The sequence below is a fragment of the Prinia subflava genome, chromosome 3 (genome assembly GCF_021018805.1).
Source record: "Prinia subflava isolate CZ2003 ecotype Zambia chromosome 3, Cam_Psub_1.2, whole genome shotgun sequence".
In the NCBI taxonomy this organism is placed as follows: Eukaryota; Metazoa; Chordata; class Aves; order Passeriformes; family Cisticolidae; genus Prinia; species Prinia subflava.
The window spans coordinates 34,124,947-34,149,490 of record NC_086249.1 but is presented as its reverse complement, the minus strand read 5'-3'; positions in this window follow the sequence as shown (position 1 = coordinate 34,149,490).

The following is a 24,544-nucleotide window of genomic DNA, read 5'->3' as shown; positions in this document are numbered from 1 at the left end:
AGCTTTAGTGTACATCATTTAAAATTATTCTTTCTCTGAGGTCATGGTAATTTTGGAAGCGCAGGAGCTCGGAAGATTTCTGCTCATGTCTTTATGAAAGAGAGAAATCAAGCCAAAATAAGCAAAAAAGGGTCAATGGGGTGAAATCACACTAGAGGGGAAGGACTAAGCACAAATGCTGATACCACTGTTTCCTGGTTTTTTTTTCTTGGCTCATTTTTCCACAATTTTACTAATTCGCTCAGTCTAAACAAATAGAATGCTCAGAAATTGATTCACTGTGACTCTCTAAGGTCTATAGCCCCATTCCAATGAATGTAACTTTGTGCAGCAGCCTGGCAGACACATGTTGAAGAGCAGCCTTCTGTTCCACAACTCCCACTGGTCCCCACAACCTTACTTGTGCCATGATTTTGGGAAATATGAGTGGATACCTGTGGGTCTGTGTACTTTGTGGACATGTGAAAGGCTATAATGTCTCATTGAGTAGTAAAAAATAAGAATCCTTGAACACAGGGCACAAGCCTCTGCAGAATAGCATAGACTGAGAGATGAATTCATAATGCAAATATCTTGAGACTCCAACTACAAGCGAAAACAGAAACAAGTTTCCAAAAGGCCATTTGCAGCTTGTTTCTACCAAAATAAGGAGAGTGGAGTAATCTTTCTAATGCTGCCATTCTGCCCCCTTGGTGAAAAGATGTACTAAGTCTCAGGGCAATTAATTTGTCATCCAACATCCCTGACTATTTTAACTTTGTATGGGCGGAATTGTGACCAGCAGAGCCACAGGTTTGGAACACCATACTCAGAAGAAAAGTGCTGTTTTCCATGCTCAAGAGTTCAATGACAATTTATGTAGGAAGCCAGAACAACACAACTTTGTGGCTGGAAATATTTTCAGGAAATGTTTTGTAGCTGTGTTATGACACCACAGCACCATGAATGAGACAGAGATTCAAATATGGCTGGGAAAACACGTTCTAGGAGTCAGGACTGACAAGCTGGAATATGGGTAAATATCCAGGAGCATGTGGCACAATAAAATACTGGATGCGGGTTTTAGCTATGGCACCTGAAGTAGTCTTGCTTCTCTAGTGTTGGAGCAAACTGTCCCTGATGGGAGCAGAGGTCTGTTTTCTGGAGAAAAAGGCTGCAGTCCCCAGTCGTGCTACTTCCCGACCTCTGCATGGTGCTGCAGAGCTGGAGCGCATGACTCACTCTCATCATGCAGCTAGGAAGCGAGGCAGGCATAAATCCTGGCTCCACTGAAAGCACTGGCAGGCTGAAGGGCGGGATTTATAATTGACCCGGGTATGTCCAGAACTCCACACCATCTAATTTTCAAACACTTGTGATTTATAAAGGTGGAACTCAGCCCTGTTATAAACAGAAACAAGACACATGGGTAAAATAGAAATCAGAGAAGTTGTGTTCAACTGCACCAGTTCTGAATTTTGCTTTTGGATTTTCCTAGCACCAAAAACATTTGACTACAGAGTTTGTGCATTTCAACTTTAATGGGGTAGATACTAATATGTAGCATGAATTAAGCCATTAAACAATTATACCTTTACTTCTGTAAAACACAATATACAAATATGTGTATGTGAGAAAGTATATGGGCATGTGCCTTCACCAGCTGGATACTAATATCAGTATCAGCCTAGCAGCTGTAAAATCAATTTGTATGCAATGATCACATTATATCTTCTAATTTTATGAAAATTCTGGGACTGTGGATTCATATTGATTTCTCTATGCTATTTTAGGTTTTATTCTTAGGAATTGATTTCAGCAGTCATTTAGAAATATATCAGTAAATCTGAGTAAAATCTACACAAGCAGATCTTCTTTAACACAAATTAGCCCTGATATTTCTCATCGATTTAGTATGACAGATATGCAGTTTTACTGTTTGTCATCAGGCAAGGGAGAAAGGTATGAGGGCCTTTATGAATTACAAGTCATGAGAAAATACCATAAACTCTTGGATTACTGGATGCTTAATACTTTATGCTTTGCACAGAATTAAATGAAAATATGAAAAGTTTCTTTTAGTATAACTCTGATGGTGGTGTTGAGGTTGAAAAGGCACACTGCAGCATATGGCCAGCACAATGACCAGCCATGAGCAAATCTTCCCGAGCATCAAGAATGTATCAAGGATGTCTCCTCAATCTGTACTCTTGTTTACACAGGAAACTAAAATTGAAGAAATGGCAGGCATTCAGAATGAATGAGAAGAGGAACTTAAAATAATGTGAGCAATACCCTTTTCAATAAAAAGTACTGCAACACAGTGGCACTGCTTACCCAAGTTCATCAGGATGATCCCTCTGAATTTCCAAAGGGATCTGAAGAATCTGAAACCCAAAGATTACAGATCTGATCTAAAACAAAAATTGAAAGGTTGGGTTTTCTTAATGCCTGCAAGGAGATCAAAGGGTCTCCTTAGAAGACGCTTGTGAGTTTCTTACAATGAGGTGTTATTAGGGTGTTTCAAACTACACTAGCTAAAAGTAAACAATGCTGGATTAAGTCTGTAGGACAATATGAACACCTAGGGAGAGTCTAATTGCATTTCTTTATGTAAAATAACAAAAAAAAATTAAATCCCCTTAAGGGATGCAGGAAACATTAAGTGATATTCAGTGTGTCATGAAGGAGGCCAGACTAGATAACCAGAATGGCTTCACCTGACTTAATAGTCTTTGAAGTCTATGAGAAGCTCACAGGTAAGAAGCAGGTTAAGATACATAGATGGCTGCGAGTGGAAGTTACTCTCTGACCTTCAGCTCTGTATGAGCCATGCCTCAGGGTTATGGCAAAATTCATCATAGAATATGACTAAAAGATTTGTGTGGTACAAGATTAAACCAGTAGAAAACCCATAAATTGCTTGCTTCCCTCTAGAACAGAACTGATTGTTTGGGGTTTTTTTGTTTATTTGGTTGTGCCAAATCTGTTAGTAAATATATTGCAGCAAATGGAAGAACTATTTCCTTCTCTTAGTCCCTGTTTCATTACCGGGAGCACTGGAGTCCAATACCATCTGCCCAGAGGCAACACTTTACTCAGCTACTGAGTGAAATGTCACCTCACATCAGCTCACGTATCAACTTCAGCTGAAAGAAAACTCCCTCTCTGATAAGATGTTCCTACGTTTCCCCAAGTGTTCATGCTTCATCTTTCCTGAGAAAGTTATTAGTGGTGCAAAAAGCATTGTATTCAAAAGAGTCAGCCTATGAAATGTTCTAAATATGCCAAACTAGTTTCCACATAACCCAGTCCTCCTCCTCATGGTTATTCCTGTTGGTCTTGTTGTATACCGTAAGAACTTAGCAATAAACCAAGAGCTCGTAGTGCTAGGTATTGTGCAAACACAGAATATAAAGGTGTCTCCAAGGCATTCAGACCCATCAACAGCCAACAGAGGATGCAAAAAAAAAAGTACTGATAAATAGGAAGAAGAATTGGTTGTGTCTGTGGCAACGTGGTTTGAGCACACCAGTAGTCCATGTGGAGCTATTGTGGGTCTAATGGGAAAGAAGAGGTTATGGAGGCCTAAGAGAGGGATTCTGGAAGTACACAGATGCATTATGGCTGTCCCAAATGCAAAGGACAGCAGGCACAAATGTAGGAAAACACACACTTGAAAGGTATCCAAGTTAGGAAGGAATGCTTGCAACAGGTGAGGGCCTGGTAGTAACTGAGATGGGTCTCAGAACTTACCTTTTGACACAGGGTGAAAGCAGTCCACTAAAGAAGCCAGGAAAAAATAAGTAGGTTAGGTTGCTGTAGTATTAGAGAGGCACTTGTCAAGGACTTAAAAAAGTGAATTACCTAGTCAGTAATAGGAATATCATCTCCTTTTTAACTCCATGGTGACTGGGTGCTGACAGGGCAAGAGAGTATTTAACAGAGTACAGAAAAAGGAAGGTTGATTGTGGAGAAAAGAAGGTGGGAATTACCCAAAGGAGTTTCAGTTATCTGGAAACCTTCAAGCAACTATCAAAATATTGCTGCATCCAAAAATTGATCATTTTTTATAGATCTGTTCATAAATCCTGGGGTTCCTGTTTCTTCTATTTATAGTCATGCTGGCAGCACAAAAGAGGCCCATAATTTATCTTGAACAGCCTTGTTTCACAGACACAGTCTGAACCCTCATCTGTTATCCTAACTTGTAAATTTTTTGAGAGGGAGAAATCTGGCTGCTTGTTCAGAATCCTTCTCCTGAGGAGAAGAACCCTGTCCCTTCTCAGAGAGGTGAATCACAGCAGACAGTATATTGGTGAGCAAAAGTTCTGGGTTAATTCTTGCCATGGATGAGAAGGTTTACAAAGACAGGTCTTGCCTCTGCCTCCCAAGGCTGTCTCAGAGCAGCAGAAAATCTGACTTGTTCTCTTTTGTGATTTCATACAATTCTCTTAGGACTAAACCTTTTGCATTCAACATAGCTTCTTAGTGTCTCCTGCATTGCTTTCTGGTTTGCTCCTCACTTTATTTTGGACTCAGTTTACCGACGGATTTTGACTTTTTGAAGTTTATTTTGTCATAAAAAAATGTCTTCTTTCTTCTGGGCTGTCTCCAAACATCTCTTTTTGAAATTGGCTCCTAAATTTTAATTAAAGGAACCTCTTGTTTGGTCTATAAATTAAAATGTTCTGAATTCTCTTTTTCCTGTCCATTTCAAGGCATCAAGTCAATCAAAAAACACTGAAAGCTGTCCAGACAAACCCTTTTCTCTTTTGTCTTTCTTCTCTGCATGAGTTCCTCCTCCAAGAGACAGAGCTACAACTACCAGTCTTCTAGCCACAGTCCTGTGACATCCCATTGGAAGTACTCTCTCCAGAATGAGGGACCTCATGGCAGGGCAGTGACATTGTTGAGAGCACATGAACACTTTGAGTAGCAACCTGGACTTTGCTGTCCTGCTCCTGAACTGCTGGACAAAGTGGACAAAGACAGGAGCGGGTGTGCAATGTCATATGCTTTTTTCAGCTGACTTAAGTTCTGTTAAGCATTTGATCCTGTTCATAGGAGATCAGGATTTAGGGAAAATAATTTTTCTTCTCTTTAAAATACTTGTAAGAACCCAGATTTGAAATAAAAAAATGACAAATAGCAATGATACCACCTCTCATCCTCTTTCCATCCCTCTTTTTTTGGGCATCTTTAGCTGTGTGAAAGACATTTTTCAAGGAGTGTCACCTTTGTGTCCTTTCTAGTCTCTGTTCTGTAGCTGCCCCGTGGCTTCTCCTGATAACTGTACAGCACCCACAGCAGCCTGAGCTGTGGCTACACCACCAGGAGCTGGGCTCTGGAGCCTTGGATGCAGGGAGCTGACCCTGGAGTGGTGTGAGGGGGTGGCTGCCAGGGTTGTTGATAGAGTTTCCATCTACAGTTAGTGGGAGTAAACCTCCATCTGCAGTGTGTGGCTGAGTCAAAGCCTGAATCTTCCATGTCTACATGAATGCTCTGTATTCATATCAGCAACTAACGATTTACATCCTGGCATAAGGAGGCCAATGGGATCTGCTAGGGAAATAAGTTTCAAACATCCTTGTAGTGGTTTTGGTTTGCCAATTTGAGTTTTCTGGCCAGCGCACTAAATAATGTGGTGGGTTGAGTGCTGGCCAAGCTGTGTACTTTAAGTTTACAAATTTCCATGCTTTCCAACTACCTGCTTTTTCCATACCTTCATAATATTCCTCCTATGGTTGTGCGGCACTGAGGAGTGTGCTGTCTGTCCTACCATTCATGCTGCCTCCTGCCCAGCACAAGTGCTTGTGTGACAGGGCCACAGTCTTCAGATTCTTTTATTGTACAACTTATTTCCTCACTCAGCTGCTCAAGACTTAAAGAGGAGGAATGCCTCTGCCCCTCCTCAGAGAAGCAAGTGTGCTAGGATGTGCCAATGGGAGCTCTGTGGCTGTTCAAAAGCTGTTCAACAAGATTCACTGAGGTCCACAAGCAGGGATGAGTCACACCTGACCACCTAACCTCAACATCAGACCTTGCAATTAATTCTCTCCTTACCAACCTTAGCGTGACATTATAACTCAGCAAGATGGAAATGCTACCTTAAAAAAAAATTTTGAGCCTATCAGTCACTGCTCTGCCTGAAGGTCAGCAGATGTTAACTGAATTGTGCCCAGCATTCCTCTTCTCCCTGCAGCATCCATCGTATCCACAACCCTCAGTGGCAGATGTTTACTACAGTGTTCACAAGAATTGTACAGCTATTTCTACATCCCTTTATGAGGAACCCTTTTTTCCTCCAGCAGACCCTTACTGGGTTCTGTTTAAGACTTGATGGAACCACAGAGAGAACTGACAGCAAAAGTACAATGTTTATACCAACACAATAATATGACTTGAAAGGAATAATTTGAATTGTTGTAAAATAAAGTGGGAGTAATAAAATGCTCTGGGTGTGTACATACACAAGGATATTTGGATACATATGCAGACACACATATAAAATCACAGAATTGCTGAGGTTGGAAGGGACATTTGGAGTTCATTTGTCCCAACCCCACTGCCCACAATAAGGTACCTACAGAAGGTTGCTCAGGACATTGTCCATGCAGGTTTTGAATATCTCCAAAGATGGAGGCTTTACCATCTCTCTGGGAAACCTGTTCATGCGTTCAACTACCCTTACAATAAAACCCCCCAGAAGTTTAAACAAATTTTCTTGTATTCAATTTGTGCCTGTTGCCTTTTCACCTGTCTCTGGGCACTGAGAAATCTGTCTGTGTCATCTTTACTACCTCCCATCAGACATTTTACACATAAAGGTAAGAGATTCTTGATTTTTTCCCAGGATGAACAGCCCCAGCTCTCTCAGACCCTACTTGCATCAATCCCTTACTCATTTTTGTGCTGCTTTCCTGAACCCACCCCAGGATGTCCAGGTGTCTCTTGCAGTGCAAAGCCCAGAAGAGAGCCCAGCACTGCAGATGTGCCTCACAAGAGCTGAGTACAGAGGAAGGATTGCCTTCCTTGACTTGGTGGTGATGTTCCTCCAGGTGCAGTCCAGCCACATAGTTTATCAAACAGTTCTCCCAGTTTTGTGTTATCTACAAATTTGCTGAAGTTGTGCTCTGTCCCATTGTACAGATCATTAATGAAGATATTTGACCACAGTTGGCCACAGTAACAGTCCATGGGGTACAGAGCTGGTCTCCAACTGGACTTCACGCTGCTGATTGCAAATCACTGAGCCCAGCAATTCAGCCAGTTTTCAGTGCCCTTCACTGCTCATTTATCTAGTCCATGCTTTATCAGCTTGACAATGAGGATGTTATGGGAGAGAGTGTCAAAAGTCTTAGTAAAACAAAAATAAACAACATCTAGTGCTCTCCCCTCATCCATCGAGCAAGTCACCTCCCTGTAGAGGGCTATCAGGTCAGTCAGGCCTGATTTCCCCATTGTAAACCATGCTATCTACTCCTAATCACCTTATTGACCTTTATATGTATATACATATACAAACACGTGCACACACACATACACATATATACATATTCACATATATATTAAACATAGCATATATGTGGTTCATAAATCCAAAGGTTCCTAGGCCTTAGAGATCATTGCAGAAAATTCTTTAACAAAATTAGCTTACCCTTATATGTATTTAAAAACCCAAAACCCAACAATAAATCAAACCAGCTAACACGGGTTTAGCATGAGTTAAAAAAATGGGCCATCCAATGAATCTAGATAAATTTAAAGAATGCCAGCATCCAGAACAGCATATTCTAGCTGTCCCATCTAAAGGAGACACCACATATGAACTGTGAGCTGCAATCAAAGGTCAGTGCCAGTTGAAGGATTCAGACCCAAAAGATGTGAGCTTTGTGGATGGGCTTTACTCTGACATCACTGGCAACAGCTTTGCACAAGCAGCAGGCTTCCAGTTTGAGCTGTTATTTGAAATGTTATTAGTCTTTTCTTTGAATGTGCTTGGTTGGTTGCAAGATGAATTCCCTAGATGCTACCGAAAGATGATGGCAGCATGCCTTTTCTCCACTACAACTGTGTGCACTGATTATTATTTGTGCATATCTTTGAAAATTGGATGGGTTATACAAATGCAAATTAGACACAGATTTTAGTGTTCTGAGATCCAGTCAGAAGATACTGTCATTCTCAATGTTGCAGATCCCTAAATTCCTGAAAGGTTCCTTGACTTTTTAGGTTTCACAGTGATTTCTCCAGGATTTTCCATTGGCATCAGTCTCCAAACACTCAGAGGAGCACAGATGAGAGCACCCGAGCTGGTCACTCTGCTCAGCTGCACGCCTGCTGACACCCTGGAACCCTCCTGCTTCCTGTCTTCTAAACTGCATACAAAATGACATCCAGTTTAGTTATACTTGTGCCTTTCTTTCCAGGCCATGTAAGGATATGCACATTCAAAAGTTTCATGTCTGTCATCTGTCATAATTGCTACCAGAACAGATGCTGGAATCTAGGATTGTGCTGCTCACTATTCTAATCTGACCCTAAACCAGAAAACTGCTCTAAATCAGGTGCTGGTTTGTGATGATCAGAGCCAGCCAAGATCGAGCTGGGAAGTGAATCTGCAGGTCACAGCCAGGTCCAGGGGTCACTGTGCACCTCCCTGGGGACAGCAATGGGCTGAGACCAGACCAGGACATGGGCATGTGGATGGAAAAGACTCAGCGGAGCCCATGGCCAGGCAGGGCAGGACTGTGGGATCCACAGACTGGCCCTGCTGCAGGATCACTGGGGCAGGGATTGGGTCTTGGGGAGCTGCCATGGGGTCCTGAGCTCTGGGCAGGGTGGGGGAAACCCTGGAGAGGAGATCAGGGCCATCAAAACCTACTAGTACAGTCAGAGCTCTGACATACACATCTCCAGACAATCCTACTGTGTTCTGATTTTGATTTTGCTTTCCAAACTAGTGTGATAATAATTTTATGGTAATGACCTAAATTAAGTAAATTAGGCTAAAATTAAAGTAGTACCTTAAATGACAGGAGAAAATTATTTACCTTATTCTACTGCCTGAGGACTTCTAAATGCACAAGTAAATAAATACATTTAAATGCAGCTGACAGTATCGGCAACAAGTGTAGATATGAAGAATGCTGATGAGTGCATAAATAATTTCATTTCCATTCAGTCATTCCAAGTGAAGTGGAATGCTGCAAGTGAACAATTTCTACTTTGCATACTAAGACTGTACCTTCATCAAAAACCAACAGAGAAATGAATTGCCCTTTAGCAGCCCCTCATTCTGCCTGTGAGGGTGCAGGAGCTAAGCAGAGTTCTGCTCAACGCTGGCACTATGGGGCTCTACAAATCTGTTTGCACAGGGGAAAACTACTCAGGGGACAGGCTTTACATCCATTAACCCGGCTGGTTTGATTGGGCTTTGCTTCTGAGTTAAAGCTGTGCCAAGGTTAAGTTTTGACAGTAACAACTCAACTGCCTATGTCCTTTGGAAAGCTTTATTCATGGCAAAAATGGGGAAATGGGAGCCTGATTCCCATCTAGCTTCAGAGAACTCAGCATTAAAAAGTTTTTTGGTTTTTGTTTTTTTGACCAAAGTAGCCCATCTTGGCGAAAGCCAAAACTGCTTTTTTGGTCTGTAAACACTTTAGGACTGGGCCCAGGATGTCTGCAGCATTATAATTAAGAAACTTGAAAATAGTTCAGGTGGTCAAGAAAGGACCTGCTTCCATCCTGTCACTCCGCACATGAACTAGCAGCAATGGTGATGGATCCTCCTTTCCAGGGCATCTCATGGAAGAACTGTGTTTTAAATGGAAGGAGAAGTTTCTTCCTTTTATTTTCCCACCCACACCTGCATCTTACCCGTTAAATTGTCAGTGGGAAATAGAATCATGGAATCATACATAATTTTAAGTTGGAAAGGACCTCTAAGATCATGAAGTCCAATCACCAACCTGGCATCACCATGTTTATCACTAAACCATGTCCCTAAATGCAACATCTACACACCCTTTAAATATCTTCAGGGATGGCAACTCAATCACTTCTCTGGCAGCCTGTTTTAGTGATTCACAATCTCTTCAGTTATGAATTTTTCCCTAATATCCAATCTAAACCTCCTCTGGCCCAACCTGAGGCCATTTCCTCTTATCCTATTGCTTGTAACCTGGAGAAGAGGCCAACACCCACCAGGCTGCACCCTCCTTTCAGGCAGTTGTAGAGAGCAATAACATTCCCCTGGAGCCTCCTTTCCTCCTGGCTAAACACCCCCAATTCCCTCACCCACTCATCATTCCCTAGACCCCAACAAAGATGGTAATCTTTGTTTCTCTGCTTTGGACACGGTCCAGCAACATTCAGAAATAGTCTGAAAGGTACTGTTTTCTCCAAGTGGAAGCAGGTCATTCTGGCAACAACTGAGTTTGAAAGGAGGGCCATTTGCAGAGGTATTTGTTTAGCACTGGTGGGGCTATGCTTGTGTCCAGTTCCAGGCCACCCACTTAAAGATGATTAGGGAGAAGCAGCACATTCCTAGATTTCAGTGCCTGCTCTTATATTGATAATGACAAATGACAAGCATGAAGCTTTTGAGCCTGCATGTCCTTGTATGCTGTATAAATATAACAAAAATGAATGACATTTTGCAGCTCTCATCACCACAGAGACTACTGACAACAGAGGAAAAATGTGTCTATAAACATAAAAATATAGACATTTGTGTGTCATATAATGCTAGCAAAGCAAGGAAATAAAATTTGCTATTGCAATATATAAAAAGTGAAGGTTTGAATCACTGTTATTAGAGTTGATGCACATTCCTTTTAATCATTTTTGTTTTAAGAAGATACCAATCATGACTGTGTGCTTTAGTTACTGAATGTGAAGGAGAAAAATAAGTAAGTTCCCTTCAATGTCTGAAACACACAGTGACAACTACAGAAAATGTGTTTTTAATTAGGGCAATGCTTTTCAAGGTGGGGATAGATGGATCTCATCTAATCTGTAACAGCATTAAGGACATGGATATCCCAATCTAGTTTTACAGGACTCAAGGAACCCCAAAAAACCTTGGTGATAATCCAACCATGGGATGTAGATATATGAGGCAAGAGCTGAAGGGACACTGTTATGAACAGGACACAGACCGGACTTCAAAGCCCACATCCTCAAAGATCTTTTCATGTGCTCACAGGCTTCTTTGTGTATCACCAGAGTTTTCACAATCACCACTTCTCTAAACCCATAGGCAGCAAAGATTTGGAGAAGGCTAAACCCTGACAATGCTCCAGAGCTCTCCATCCCTAGAACTTTTCAAGACCCAGGTTTATGAAGTCCTGGGCAGCTTAGTCTGACCTCAAACTGACCCTGCTGTGAGCAAGAGGTTGGACCAGAGACGTCCTGAGGTACCTTGCAACCTGAATTAGTCTGTGATTCTGTGGCTACATGGGGTATAGGATGCCTGAGCATCAAACTGGGCACTGCAGCATGTTCAGTAACACAGACTAAATACCATAGCCTCTCCTTGGGGTTGTTGCATTCTAGGTTCTGCACTATCTTGGTAACCCCTTTGTGGATCCTCTCAAATTTCTCCCCAATCATTTTGAAGTGGGATCACTCAAGTCTGCACACTGGGGATGAGGTTTGTCTTTGTCAGAGTATATGAAAATAAACAAAGCAATCCAAAACAAAAATCAAGGGTAAACTTTAAAGGATCAGAGCGCCCAGAGTGCCCCAAAATCAGAGGGTGTTCTGTTTAGTTAACTAAATCTCTGCCTATACATGGCAATATAGGTAGGAAATATCTTAATCACATATATAAAGGAGTCTGAACTGAGAGGTTAGATGGCCATAATAATAAACATATAAGAGCAGCATTATTAAGTATTCTAGCAGGATTTCAGGAGGTTAGGAATGCAAAGAGGAATTAAGATGAGATTTGGTCTGGAAAAATACAAGCTAAACACTGAAAACCTGAGCTAAATAACAGCATAGCAGTTTTTGGGGGAGGCTCACTATCTGATGAAAGTAACAGATGAACTAGGAGTACTCTAGTGACATCAGGACAATAGGACCAACAACCTGTATATTGCTGTGATCCTTTTTTCCCCTTCATGTTATTTCTTCTTCCTGCCTTCTCTCTCCAGCTGTGCTGTGTTGGAACAAAAAGGAAGAATGATGCCTTAGCCAGCTAACATTTCACCTTCTGCAAAACTGTTGAGAGCCTAGGACCAGAGAGGAAGTGAAAAGCAGTCGCTAAGCAGTTCAAGACTTGAACTTAGCATGAGGTACAAGTAAGAGGGTGCAAATTCTCTATTTCTCCAACAGCAAAATTATAGAAACAGCAGGAGGCAGAAAGTTGCCTGACATTATGACTTTTTTCCCTGCCCTTTTGTGTATGTTTGCCCTCTTTGTCTTGAAGGAAGAATTACAGCAAAATCAGCACATTTTAGTTAGCCTTTGGATTTTTCTCCGAAACATCTAGTAATTTCTAGCCTTAGTAATGTAAAGAAAGACTGCCAAATAAGATCATTTCTCCTTACAAAATTTCCTTGAGCTGAAGGTAAAAAAACAAAAACTGGTTGTAAAACAGATCCATAAAGCATCAAAGGAATTAATCTTTTTATTCTTTCCTGCATCTGTAATAAAGGATTTACAGTACTTCAGAAGTGTTCTAGGACTGTGATTCCTGTCCTCAAACCCCAAGCTTTGTTTCACTGTTTAGTGCAGTTCAATGACAGCGCTGTGATTGTAACTCACCTCTTTATTCCATTAAATACAAAATTACCCAGTCCTTGCAGGTAGTCTCTTGCACATTCAAAAACATCTGCTACCAGGCAAGGGGAGCAAAGAAAAGGCAGAAGGAACTTTCAAACTTTCGGTAAAGGTAAAAAAAGTATGCAGGAAGTTTTAAGTGCAATACAAGTGTGGAAGAAGAGCCGTTTTCATGTGTGTGCAGAGACATTGTGAAGGAAAGGTGCTATGAAATTATGGAAGCTGTCAGGCCACAAAAAAGCACCAACAAAGTCATATCAGGATGCTTGATCTATTTGTCTGTGTCTGTCTGTCCTCTCACCAGCCAGGGAAAGTACACACCTGCTCCCACACCAGTTGCAGCCCAACCCTCACAGCACGGTTAGGACAGCAGGTTTGGGCATGTGCATTGTTCCAGCTGTCATCAGCAAACATGGGGCTGTCTGGCACATCCCCCAGGCACCACCCATCATGGGATTTGCACATCTGATCATCCATTTCGTGGAATTATGGGATCTGTCTTGGGTTGAAAAATATAACCAAAAATGTGAATTCTATTTTCATCTGTTGAAACCAGTTGGGAGATCTTGTTCTTTATCTCTTGTAACTCTGGAGGGGGGGAAGAAGGTGGGTGCCTTCTGTTAATGGGACACCTGATAACACCAGATAAGGCAGTGCCTCCTTATCTCTTCCTCCACCCATTCTCCTCCGAGGGCCATCACCTGTGAATGGGCCATTTAAGGCCTCTCACACGACTCATTCCATTCCATTGACTCATTCCATTCCTCAACATCACCTCATTCCATTGTGAGATGCTCCATCCAGTGGGAGGAGCCAAAGCCTTTACACTGGCATAAAACCTGCAATCCCAAATACTGAGGGGGGTCTGTTTTCCACTGGATTCCCAGAGGAAGACTGGACCCTTTTCTTGAGGATCATCTCTACTCCAGTGGAGCCACATCTGTCACTCCAGGAGGACTTGTTTTGGACTGCACCCTGACCAACAGGGTGTCAGGTTTGTATTCTTACTCTGTCAGTGTTCCTTTGTACTATTGCATTTATTTGTATTTTATTTTTACGTTTTTTTGTTGTTTGTTTCTTCTTTCTCTATTAAATTGTATTTATGACTTGAAGTCTCACTGGTTTTTTGTTCAAACCAGTACAGAATCCTAGAATCATTTGTGTTGCAACAAACCTTTAATGGTCATGGAATCATGGAATGCTTTCAGTTGCAAGAGATCTTAAAGGTCATCTAGCTCCAACCTCCCTGCTATGGGTTAACCAGACCTGGTATTTTTGACTCATTTACCTGGGTATTCTTGGCCCCACACAGCATTGCTGACATGGTCACCTGTTGGGCCGGTTGGTCTTGCCCAGCCCTACTCCACAAAGGCCTCCAGTACCAATGATCTGCAGAGTTTGGGTGTTTCTCACACACCTGTGTAGCCTGGGCATCCCATCTTGGCACTGCCACTGCTGTCACCTTCTTGCCCTGGTTTTGGCTGAGTCTGCCAGTTTGTCCTGTCACACCCATTAAACCCTTAGCAAGACTTCTGCATACCACTGTGTGTGCTTAATGAATTGTCTTTCTATCTATGAATGTCAGGGGCAGATGCTGGAGAAAAATCTGCGGAATTGTACTTAAGGAGCAACCTTGGAAGTCTGGACAAAGAAAGGAAGGTGTGAGGGACAAATTCAGAGAAGAAAAAGTTTAAATACAAAGACTTGTCTCTGAAAATGTACTGAATGAAAGGTTTTCCCCTGGGTGCATACAGCCTTGAAAAGCCTGGGTTTTTTTAACCTGACCTTCACAAATAGGCAAATAGAGTTATGAGGGTTCAGTGAAAAAATATTTTTCCTTATTTTCCACCTCTTTAAGGTTTAGATTAAATATCTCCTAGATATTTAATTTGAGCATCAAAAACTAGTAATAGGATAGAGAAATGATGATACCTTATGACTAAAGATTTTAAGAGGTTTTAATGATACTAATAAATTGAAACTTTTGAAATGGTCTTTATATGCAGAACATGTGAGATTTATGAAGTTAAATATGTTTGTGCCTGCAATTTACGTTGAAAAGGTCCCAAGTAGAGAGTTTGCAAATGGCATATCAGAGGTACCTAAAAAAACTGAGTTCCTGTGATTGCCAGAAGACCACAGTGTCCAGCTCTTGAAAAATATAGAGACTATCAACTTGGACATGCTGGATGTCACTGAAATCTGCAAGCCTCAGCTAGGGGATTCCTCTTCAGCTCATTTCTGCAACCACTCTCATTTTATGCACTTTTGGTTTTGGATATGACGGGTACTAAAGACCTAACTAGAAATCCTGACTCTATTTAGTCTTTAGAAGCTGCAAGAGACAATGAGCTTGAGATCTGGACAACTGCAATCTGAATGGTTGTGACTAAGAAAATCAAAATAAATGAATTTGCAAATTTATTTTTCTTCAGGTATTCCAAATGTAATGGCCTTATGATTAAGCCTAAAAATTCCCCAGAGAGAATAGTAAAAAAAAAAAAAAGTAACAGAGGAAATATAAAATAAAATTAAATATTTCACTGAAAGAAAGACAAGTAATTTAGTTAAACACAATATGTTATTCACCCATGTTAGGTTTTAATTTCAGTGACAAAAGAAAGGAAGAAAAAAATCACTTGGATTTGACCCAAGACACTGGTAAAGGAATTGTTTGAATAACACATTGTATTGGAAAACACATTAGAGGGGACCAACTCAGCAGTACAAGTCTGGCCAGAAAGTGACTCTCAGATCATGCTCTAGGCTAGAGACCAGATATGAACCCTACTTTTATAGTCCAATCAACCTTTCAACCTAGTTTTATCCAGGAAGACTAAATCTTGATACAGACCATAGGAAGAACTAACTTTAGGGATTAAATAACACACCCGTAGTAGGCACCCATAATACATCTCTAAGTGTCCAGAAACTGTATTTCTAAAGAAAGTATTGCAAAGCATGGAGAATAAAAAGGGTGAATAACATAGCACTTTGCAGTGTATCAGAAAGAGGCTTTTTTAAGCTGAAAGTATATTAGTTTCCTTAAATACTTTTGCAATTATCAGATTGCTATAATGCATAATAGTCAGCTGAAATCCCAGTTTAATTACCACTCTTATGTTTAAATTTGATTCTTTATCCATAAAATACTGTGAGGCCTCCTGATTGTGTTTAATATCCTCACTCCGATGCTCTGCATGTACCCTGAGCAACGCTCACAAGAAGCAGTGCTGAGTTACACTTTCCAAGTCCCACTTCGTCTCATGCAAAGGAAATTAGATTCTGTTTTCTAATTTCATCTCAGTTCTATTTAATTAAAGTCTTAAGAATTGTTTTGTTTTTGAAAAAATTGTTTAATAGAGGCTTTCAGATAAATCATTCACTCTGAGTTTGAATTTTGGACAAGATATTCTAGGCTATGAATAAATTTCTGAGTGCTGGCAGGACCAAAATGTTAAAGAGCTGGTGACAGGGATGACAAAGAGCTTCCTTATTTCTGCCTTAGAAAAGCTGTAAAAGGAAAGAGTTTGTGAGTCTCCTCTGGATATCTTTGCTATTCATCTGTGCATGGGTTTGGGGACGAAGCCTAGTGGAAGAATTGTTTGTGGTTCTTATTCATCTTCCATATTTTTTTTTCGTTTGCACTATACCTGAATAATTTTCCTTCCTTCAGACTCGTTAAATAAGAGTATTTGATTTAGGAACCTAGCAGAGGACACTGTGATGCTGAGAAGCTGTATGGAAATGATTCCTGACTGCAGTCGTCTCTGACTCAGGAGAGACTGAGAGCAGCAAGATCTGCAGAGTGCCCTGGCTCTGTGAATCTGCTTCATTACCACCCATTTTTAAAGGATCACAGTGGAGCACCCAGCCACTCTGGGGATGGTAGCTGGGTGTCAAACACCTCAGCAGGCATTTTCAAGCTGTGATAGCTAATCACACAATAAGCCTGCTTTCAAGAGCTCCTGCTCTGCAGGTTGAAACATCTGGGAAAAAGAATGCAGAAGATCAGTGGGCAAACTCACAGGGAAGGAGGGATTGCAGAAGAGAGACAAGATATTTCTCGTCAAAAACATTTCACAGAATTAAACCCAAAGGCATAATGTGCATAATGCTTTTCTCCTTAAACCGAAGAGCATTGACACACAGAAAGGCAGAAAAGTACAAAGAGGATTACACTAGGCTAAAAAAGAGACACAGACTTAAGTCACTGAGAAGTACAGTTAGGTCTGGAAGAAGTAAATGCAGACAGTTCCCTGCTTTGGAGACAGAATTTGGCTTCCAGAGCAATGCTTACATCCATTTTGAATGGAAAAAGCATCTTAATCATCCTGTATCTGAGGAATTGGAAGGAATATCAAATCAGGACTTGAACTCCAGGACACACTCTGCATATCATATTTGCAGCTCATGCATATTCTACTCAGTCTCTGGGTGCTTCCAGTGGGGGTTTTGTTGCTAACAACCCTTCTCAAACTGTTCTTTGCTTTTGCAGTCTTTGTTTTCAGTATTATTTGGTTTTCATCTCACTACTTTACTTAGCAATATATGAAAGCCCTTGAAGTCCAGGAGTATTCTATACTTGCTCTCCTTGACCCATCAACCTGACTTCCCATTTTCTGAATGCCTCCTCCAGCTCCTGCCTGCCTTGAGAGACAGCCCACGCTCATGGGTATTAGGCACACGCCAGACATGCTGTTTTGGCTGCAGGTATCTGCAAAGAGCACTGCTCTCAGCCAGTCTCGAGCTGCTCATCAGCCCTCTCCTCGCCTTACAGCAGGACAACTGCATGTACAGCTACTTCATCAGCTCATCTTGTCAGAAAGGTGTGCCTTATAAACGTGCACAGTGGTGTTGAAGGTAAATCAGGTTATTTTGGCAGAAGCCATTGCAGGAGCAGTGAAACAAGAAGACACCAACCCCCTGTTGGGAGGCTGGAAGGAAATCAGGGGCAGCAGAGAGCTGGCTAAGAAAAGTCATGCCTTCTACCTTGTGTAACTTGCAAATGCCCCTTATATTTGACTTTAAACACATGAAATAAATACACATAGGTCTCTGCATGTCCTCTTGTCTCTTTGCTTGACTTGATTCCCATCAGTAAAAAATAAAAATTGTTTACTGTTTATTTTTTTCTCTTTTTAATATACATTTTAGACTGTAAGATTTTTGAGAGAACAAACTTTCTACTTTGGCCTTGAAGAAGTTTTCATGCAGTGCCACTCCTTACTGTGTAAGGACCTGTAGGCAATACATGTACTACATGTACTACATGTACTACAAACAATCAACACTATTACCATCTCGAAATTTCTTAGTTGCACTGAAGCATTCTTCAGCACTCTAATAGTTTGTTTCAATTTTTAAGAGATTTTCCATATGGCATGTTTCAAGCAGCAGAATCATATATGGAAAATTCTGTTGAAAGGACCTGCTGAGTCCAAAATCTGTTTAAAATTGAACAATCACACAAGTGAGATTCACATTATAATGCTCTTTAACTATGACAAATTCTGTGTTCCCTAGAAGAGCTTCCACAGCATGAAAACCTTGCATTGCAGCTTAGCAATGAAGTTTACCCCCATGCAAGCCATCAAAGTCTTGTTATATTGAGTAGCCAGGGTCAGAATTGGAAAACAAACAAAATAAAAGATGTTTATTAAATTATGAACCCCTTTGGAAGAAAAAAGAGAAAGCTTATTCTAAACATAATGTCATCCAGTTAGAAAACATTATGAATAAATAAAGCAGCAGCATTAGCTTCCTAGTAAGTTCACTTCCTTACCAACACAATCCCTTCAAAATCCAATTTTGCTTTTTGTTCTGAACATTATCATTACCTAAGCTTGAAATTAATACATTTTCTGTTCTTCTCATATCACATTCAGAGTTATTCCTTTGAGAATATTCTACAGTTACAAGAGCATGCCCCGAAAAAGCACTGCCAACCACAATGATAAATATAAAATCCTTCAATTTCTAGGATACATTCTCTTTTTCTCAAAACTAATTTTTATTTCAAACTATTTAAGTGCAGCAGTTTTAGTGACTTTCTTGCCATCACTTGCTTGTTTATGATACTCTGTTTCACACCTTGCTGTATATTTTAGCTGTAATTTTTTGCTAGGCCTTTGATTTCATTGGGCTAATGGTCTGTGGAGCACCATGCAGTAATGATAATATTAAAATATTTGCAAATACTGACACAAAACCTTATAAAAACATACTTAATGGCTAGGTATGACATTAAAATACATTTTGTATTAATTCACCAATACTGAATACCTCTGACATTTCTAACTCTTTGCCACTGTAATTGAATGCCCAACACACTCCAAATCTTTAGAAAAACTCTTTCCACACACACTCTCAATGCATACACAATGCACAGAGTGTGACAAAACAAACACATTCCTTTAAGAAAATAATTTTAAAAGCATTTTTTTCATCAACATTCAAGAATTTGGGAAGTGGATTGGGTTGTGTGGGGTTTTTTCAATAAAAACCTATTTTTTCCTCATTTTTTAATTCCAAATGTTTTGCAGAAAGCAAAACTGTGAGCTCCCAATAGTTGTTATGTGCCATGGCAGTTTGAGCTTCATTCTCTGGAAGGGCTTCTAGACCACAGTTCCAGAGGGTTTGCTTTAATGATCACAATCAGAATTGATTCCCTTCAGTTACGACATACAATAAATTGTATGCAAGACAAGATAAATGCTCCTGTGCTACCACAGTTGGGATGGTGTCCACTCTCTCAGCATGCAAGCCCTTGTGACCACAGTGGGGAGTTCACAGTCACCACGAGTGGGTAAACAGCATTTCCCACAGCTGAAGGGTCTGCTGGCTGGGAGAGGCTTGCCCCATTCTCCCCAGTACAACGATAAATATGTTCCCAGTACAGGAAAGGAAAATTCTATCCCTCCGTGCCAGGCAGAGGTTCTGCACAGCCTCGGGTGCTCTTTCACTGCACACCCACACTGCACCGCCAGGCTTCTGGTCAGTCCTTCTGACCACGGGAGGACTAGAAAAGGGAGTCTGCAAAACAACATGAATGGACCCAGTATTGGTGTCACTGGTGATTAACAGCAGTTAAAGTAGTAAATGAAGCCACTAATTGCTTCTCTTTCCAGACCATAATCTTAAACACAACATAAACCAAAGCCATGTTCCAGGCAAGCGGGTGATAAATGCGTGTAATGTACGTAAATATACATACAGACTAGAAACCCACAGCATTATTTTTTACACTCAATTTTTCAATTATGCATGTACATTGCTCTTAGGCCTATTTCTGATCTTTGCTCATATTCTGACCAGTCCAATTTATTTCCATTTCAGCTCATGAAGAGGTTCTATAGCCTGGGGTAAAATACAGCGCAAAAAAAAATCAGTCTACTGAATCTGGAAAAACAAATTCCTTCCCAACAATCTGGCATACACTAATTCAAAAACCTACCCAGCTCCTTAAAACCAATCTGGTTAATAAAGGGCAATGAGACATGTTTTGAGGGGGTCAGATGACTGTAACATTTCCAGCCATATGTTATCATTCCTCATCAAGATGCAAACTTGTGGAAAAGACTTTTTATGCATTTGCAGGGTAGAAGGGAAAGTCAAAGGTCATTGAATGAAGATTTGTTATCAAATTTTAACATAGTTTCATTTCAAGATTTCCAGGGGGCAAAAATATGCCAGATGGATGCCAAGTGAGTATTTCTTCTAGGCAAAATACAAGATTCAGCACCACAAAGTAATTTGTGGAAGAGCTTTTCATCTTTTTCTGAGGCTCCCAGAAAAGTGGCTGAAAATGTATTCTGTAGTGTGGTAAGCCACACTCGATTTCCTGTGTGGTCTTCCCATAACTCCATCTCAAACCCTATTGCTCTTATCTTTTCATGGAACTGTAGGGACTGCTGTCAAATATTCCCATTTCAAATGCATGATTTTGATAACTCAGTGTGCATCTCTTAGAAAGTGTTGTACTTTCAGGTTGCAAAATAGAAACAGAATAGAAATAGAATAATTTCCCTGCTACCCAATCTTTGAGATCATGTCCCTTGTGGCATCTCTTACATTCTGAGTTTTCACAGGGATTTCATGGCCTGTGGGGCATAGTTCTTTGCCATGACTCCCACAACTTTTCCGTCTTGTCTCCTGTTAAAGCTTTTTTGCTATTTTCTTAGCCTTTTTCCTCGCTCACTGAGCACTACTTCTGGTATTAAAAGCGCTTGCAGCTGCTCTTTTCATGTTTGTGTTCCTATTCTTCTCTGGTCTGCTGCAATCTCCTCTGTGCTGCCAGTATGTAGGTCAGCATCACTTTTGCTCAAGCCGCTGTTAGAGAGTGATCTGGGCCTGAGTGTAAGTTCTGCTGATGAACTGGTTGTCTCTTTTGCCAAAAATTATTCTGCCTCTTATTAATTCTTCTTTTAACATTCAGTATATGCAATGTTCAGCAAAACTGTGATCTGCAGTAATAAAAGCTTCATCTGCTTGCCCTTGTTCTTGGCACCTCCTAGCAAATTTGGCCTTTTCATGTACTTGCCCTTGTTCTTGGCACCTCCTAGCAAATTTGGCCTTTTCATGTATTATATTTTGCTTGTCTGTGACATCGACTTCAAAAGTCTCTTTTTTTCCTACTATTTTTTTCCCTCTTTTTTTCTTTCTTCAGTGTGAGACACAGACAAGCAACAGCAGCAGGTGTAGCCAGGGCAAATACCAAGGAATCTACATGATATTCGTATACCTTTCTGAATGAACTCCTGAACTCTTCAGCTTCAGCAGAAGCTAAGTTGCCAAAATCAATATTCTGCTTGTTCCTTTGTCTGCCCAAGAACCTGAAAGAAAACGCTCTGAAGGAGTGGCACTACAGCAGAAAGATAAAGCAGTAATGAGCTGAGAGGGGATGGCATGGTAATGGGTGGTTGCTTCTAATGATCTCTCTGTGTAGCAGAGTTTTAATCCTCACCCACAGCAGATATGGTAGATGACAAAGAAAGATAGACACCTCTGTGACATTAAGTCCTGTGTCAGCCCCTGCTGACACATTCTCTTTTCACCAACACCTTTTGCCTTCTTCTGTCCTCTTTCCTGGCAAGAAAACTGTTAATAGCAGCTACAAAAGGCAGACACCTAAATGTGCATGTCATCATGTAACTTTTCCATGGCTTCAAACTCCAGCAGATTTTTTTACTACTGTAAGCATTTCTGGGTTTAGCTGCATATTAACTACAAAGAAATGCTGAAACTTTTTTTTTTCTTTTTTTGGTAGGTGTATATGTATGTGTGTGGTTTTGGTGTTTTGGGATTTTTTGGTTGGTTGGTTTGTAGTTTTTTGAGGTTTTGTGGAAAGAAAATGCTTCCCATTTCATTAGAACCACAGGAAAAGAAAGCAAAGTGTGACTGTCAACTGTTCATAATAATCAGCTGTGTAGCCTCTTTCAGTCAAGTGTCAGAGGCATTAAGAAATTAAGCCTTAAAATATAGTTACAAGAAAGGACATTTTGGTAAGAATGCTCGCTACTTGCACTGCTAGTGTGATAGCATCGTAATTTTATGGTAAATAATAATACCAGCTATCATCATTATCAGAAACACAATAAATCAAAACTGACTTATCTAAAAATGGGATTTCCCATAGGATATGTAATTTCAAAGCTGCAGCTTTGACTGAAGAGCATTGCTTAGATTTTTCTGCAAAATCCTCAGGTTCACAGTATTTTGCACAACCCTGTGCTTGGTAAGAATATGTATAGCCCTCCATCAACCATTCTGTCTTTCCTTTCTATTCATTTTTCATGTTGTCTATATGAAGTTGATAGCAATTGCTGCATTTCTTTCAGTGATCAGAAGCAATGATCAGTTAAAGACAGAGCGTCATATTCAGTTTCACTGTCTGGAGCAAGGAGACAGCCCAAGGAGAATGAACACACAAAGAAAACCTATGTGGTGGGTTTGTTTCTGTCTTTTCCTCTCCTTTGTGTACAATATAGCTCTTGGGGTGATTTCCATGTATATTTAGCATAAAAAGTGTGGTAGTCTGTTTCTTCTAACATCATGAAATTCAAAGAGATAAAGCTGGAACACTGCACTTGAGAGCCTGACATTAAATAAACATGGCCCCTGGATAAATAGTTAGTACTTCAGAAAATGAGGCCACCTACTTAAGTGCTAAGTGTGGGTTTACGTGTCTCTTTCTATAAACAGCGGGGCTTCAACATTTTTAACCCAGTGCATAAATCCTCAGATAACTAAACTGGACAGTGTATCCGTGCTTCACTGGTACAAGAACAAGGACAACTGAAAACCCTAAGAGTGATTTGGGGAAAAAGATGAGATATGTCTTCAGATAGCCAATTTGTCTTCAAAGATGCTGGGGAGGGAGTCAAGATTTTTTGAGATTTCTGAAGTCCATCTTAGGCTTCAGCTGGAAGGATGTATGAAGATCTAAAATTTCAAGCCAAAGGTTTTCTAAAAAATGTAGCTTTGGATGGAGCTAAGCTATTTATTTTGATCAAATTAAAAATTATTAATTTCCATTTTTATTGCAGTATGTGCATAAAATAGAATACAATAACATTTTAGGTCATTTGGAAATCAGAAAGTTAATTTGAAAACTACCTATTTCTGCAGAGAATTTTTGCATTATTGAATCAGGATTTTTAATGGAAAATGCCCCTCAAAAAAAGTTTGACCATGACTACATGAGATCAAACACTGAGCAGGAAACTGAAGCCCTCATGTCCAAGATAATGAGAAGAGTGTTGTATCTTCCACTGTGCTACTGAGTGGACACACACAAAACTAGAGACATGATCCAGCAATGAACTAGCAAGGACTTTAACCCTGCCATTGTAGTTGAGAGCAAGTAGGAACAGCCCAGACAGAGAAAGATGTTCTTACTTTTGCTACTTGAAACCAAGCATAAAAATAACTTGAAGAGTTCAGCTGTAAATTAAAACTGATAGTAGTTATATAGGTCTGAAATTAATTATTGCAAAACTTTTTCTGTAACACAATCCAAAGTATATTTTAATTGGATTCTAATGTTTTCTTTTTTAAGGAGACAGCTGGAGCTCCATCTGGCCTCATTTCTCACAACACAATCTATTTTGTACTATAATACTTCCAATATGGTAATTACTATTGTTGGTTGTAAAAAAACATAAAGTTTCAGTCTGGACAATTTCATCTGGCCTTGCAATAAAGCTGACTCAACTTTCAGTATGCTGTTGCTCAGCATATTAAAAATTATGCTCCACCAAAACCAACAATAAATAGCCAGACAAAAATATCTAATTATCTGGTATTTGAGCATATCCCTTAAAAACAGATGATTCAAATGCAAAAAGCATTCATTAAAAATAGAAAGAAATTGTATTGAAATCCACTATTGGCTTTCTTAGTGGTAAAATCCAGATTCACTGCTTATGATATTGTTTTCCACAAGGAACAACTGCATTTAGATCATTAGAAAGACAAAGTACTGAACAAAAGAATACTGAGTGTTGCCTATTCTAGCAGTATGTGTCCACCCTTGCACACCAGCTCCAAAGCAGTGCTCCCCACCACAGCCAGGCTACTAAAGGTATTTAGTATGTTGATCTGACATGCAGAAGCTGTCCACCTCAGGATACCATCAGTCCAAAGGACAGAAGGAAGTTTAATGTCCTGGAAGTTATTTCCTCTCTCTGTTTTATCCACAAAGACTGCATGGTTGTTTCTACAGCTCACTGAAGTGCTTGGAGACAAAGTCACATCCATTAGGCCTAGCTGG